The following is a 3,534-nucleotide window of genomic DNA, read 5'->3' as shown; positions in this document are numbered from 1 at the left end:
CCACATTAATTAATAATTTAAACCTTCAAAATAAAAAACACTTGTCTAATACGTACTTCCACTTTTGAGGAAGTAGTAATCATTAGAAAATACGTTAAATTTTGACAATTTTTTATTGTTCACAGTAATTTACAAACAATATTAATAAATTTAAAACGAATAAAATTTCCTTAATATAAATAATTTTTTAATATTTCTTTTAATAGACCTAAGTAAAACAATAATCGTGTGGGGGAATGCAATATATAATAATTAATGCACGAATTAATCTCTACACTCCTTAAATCTTAAAAATATTTTCAGGTCTATTAAAAATTGTCGTTTAAAATCTATGCATATGGAGTCAGGAGAAATTATTTTATTCTTGATAGTCCATTTTAAAACTGTCTGTTAAATACTGCTTTTATTTCAATAATTATTTTCTGCTTTTTAATCTTGTGTGCGAAATTTTTCAATTGAACCAGTTTGAGAAGATTGTTACAGAGACGTTATAAATTTCAAATTTCAGATAGCGATTCTAGAAAGTTATTATTGCCCTATCGGCGAGTTCTGAGCTATGACAACAAAACGAGTTAAGAAAAATACAGACAAGTTCGAGATTCGCGTCCTGAAGGTTCCGTATTGATATTATTGCTGAAAAGTTTGGTAAGAAGTTACTTAATAAGATTATCTATTTTTGTTCAGTATTGTGATGATTGAAGAAAATGGACATCACCATATTGCATATCAAGTCAAATAAATTCCAATATTTTCTTTTAAATTCCCCTTCTCGATTCTAGGTCGATGCGTCAATGGGAAATACCTAACGGGCTTCGATGAGCAATAAGTTGACAGCATCGACAGATGGAAATAAGGAGATCCTATAAAGTTTCCGATTTTTCATTTCGGGGTATTCAAAGCGCGAATATTGAATATAAAGAGCGTCTTAAAAGATAGTGTTAAACGAAAGCAAAAAAGCATAAGATTTCGAGGATTACCTGAAATATTAATTCACATTTTATCACTATGGCGGATAACGCCACCGTGTTTAATTTAAAAACATATATCTGTCTAATCATTATATTACACCCTTTTGTAAATATTTCAGATACCTGAATTCTTTTGTGTATAATTCTTTGTGCCTCTGCGTCTTTGTAAATATTTCCAATCGATTTTTTGTATCTGTCTTTCTATTATCCTCTGTGTAAAAAAAAACTTTTGGGTGTTTCATTCCCACCAGCCAGTAATAATAGCGGGCGGGCAGTCCCCCCGGATTACGCCGGAAGGTAGGGCGGAAGACCCTCTTCAGCCTACTTTCAGGAATCGTGGGAATGGGTGGGTGGTGGTTCTGGTGAGATAGATGAGACGGACGAAATGAAGACAGAAGAGAATGAAAGATTATCTGGGATATAACTGCCCCAGCATTTGCCTAAGTGATCTAAGGAAACCACAGAAAAACTTGGACCAAGGCAGATGGACCCGGAATCGAACCGGCGTCCTCCCGAATGCTAAGCAATGATCTAAATCTCTAGGCCATACCACTCGGTTCTCTGTGTAAATAATGCGAACAGCTTATTCAAATTCTTTTATTGTATCAATAACTTTAATTACTTGTACTTTTCTGTAATCCCTATTAACATTTCAGCTACACATACTAACCCCATGCCGTCAGTAGTTAACATCCTTTTCTAATTACAATTTTACGATGGGTATTCTTCGGTGATCTGGGACTACATTCTATTTCTTAGTATTTTTTATCCTTAGAATTTTCCAATCTTCTTACTAGCCTATTAGTACCCTACTTTCATCCACCAACTATTAGCTCCTCCTTCCCAATTTCTCTTCATCTCCTTTTCATAACTTAGTCAGTTCTTATCCCGTCTTCCTACCTTCTGGTACTGCTTCCTACATTTCATAAGTCTTATCGCCGATCATCTTTTCTTGTTAAGTTTGTAAATATATTATTGTGTTGTTGTCTTGTTATTTCTTCGTTATTAAGTCCTCCAAATACTCTCACAAATTATAAAGTGGCCAACGTGCTAAATTGATGTTTTGATGTAGGCGTTATTTTTTCAGTTCGTTTATCNTTGTATCAATAACTTTAATTACTTGTACTTTTCTGTAATCCCTATTAACATTTCAGCTTCACATATTAACCCCATGCCGTCAGTAGTTAACATCCTTTTCTAATTACAATTTTACGATGGGTATTCTTCGGTGATCTGGGACTACATTCTATTTCTTAGTATTTTTTATCCTTAGAATATTCTTACTACCCTATTAGTACCCTACTTTCATCCATCAACTATTAGCTCCTCCTTCCCAATTTCTCTTCATCTCCTATTCATAACTTAGTCAGTTCTTATCCCGTCTTCCTACCTTCTGGTACTGCTTACTACATTTCATAAGTCTTATCGCCGATCATCTTTTCTTGTTAAGTTTGTAAATATATTATTGTGTTGTTGTCTTGTTATTTCTTCGTTATTAAGTCCTCCAAATACTCTCACAAATTATAAAGTGGCCAACGTGCTAAATTGATGTTTTGATGTAGGCGTTATTTTTTCAGTTCGTTTATCCAGGGTACACCTGAACGGTTCTGTATCAGCCTCAAATCAAATCAAATGGCTGCCCAATCAGGATTTGTTATAGATGCAAAATTTTTAATATTGTGTCCACCACCACTTGCCAACTGTGTCAGTATTTTTTCACACAATAAATTTTCTCGTCCCGCATGTTTGGCTAATCGGTATGTGACTTTTTCTTCATTGGAAACCATTAAACCAAACCCCAGTTCTTATATTTTGATCATATAATCAAATAAATACTTCATAGAACGCCTGATTGCTTACTTTTTGAATGCACATTCTCGTAGTTTCGATAAGATAGACCTTTATCGTGGGATGTTTTTCGCATTATTATCCTAAGAAATAACAAGTAAGTTCGCGACAGATCATAGGGACAAGTTCTTGGATTTTAATTATTATATTATTCCATATTTACAAATTGTTGTTTTCATAATTACTTTTTCAAATAAATCCAAGAACAAGTGTTAAAAATTCCGCTAGTTGTCACTTAAATTAGACTTGGGCAATTAACTTCAAATAGCTAAGAATTTGCCCACGTAATGCAAGCAGCTGTGATACTTGGTTATTTTTCTTAGCGTCACAGAGCTGTTCTATGGTTAGTATTCTGTAATAAACTGTTAATTGAAAAGCTTGTTGTAATAACTTCTTTCATAAACAAAGGCAAGGAAATTCCGGTTGGCATGAGCATACCTCTTCTTACTAAGATTCCTAGACATGCTTCGACAATCCGAACCCAAGATTGTGCTGAGTTTTCATATTTTTATCACTCATTTACCTATATCATGAATTTACCTGACTTTATCTTAATCTACACACTAATTGCTCCTATTCTGATCGTTTTTTATCTATACTGACCGAAAATTTATTTACGTACTGATTAAGCTAGTGATCATATAAATTTATATATAGATTACACAATGTTAGCTTTACTATGAACTCTCCTATATTTTCTGTATCTCCCAGAAGTCCT

The 3,534-nt window shown here is 33.5% G+C and overlaps 1 protein-coding gene across 1 annotated transcript in view; it reads right to left on the bottom strand.

Moving 5' to 3' along the window:
* The window catches only part of LOC108733621 (protein bicaudal C homolog 1), a 58,057-nt gene that overhangs the window by 6,200 nt on the left and 48,323 nt on the right, over nucleotides 1-3,534 (bottom strand). The window lies entirely within an intron of this gene.

This window comes from Agrilus planipennis, unplaced genomic scaffold (assembly GCF_000699045.2).
Source record: "Agrilus planipennis isolate EAB-ADULT unplaced genomic scaffold, Apla_2.0 scaffold67, whole genome shotgun sequence".
Taxonomy (NCBI): Eukaryota; Metazoa; Arthropoda; class Insecta; order Coleoptera; family Buprestidae; genus Agrilus; species Agrilus planipennis.
Note: the sequence above shows the minus strand (reverse complement) of the source record. Positions and strands in the feature narration are given on the sequence as shown.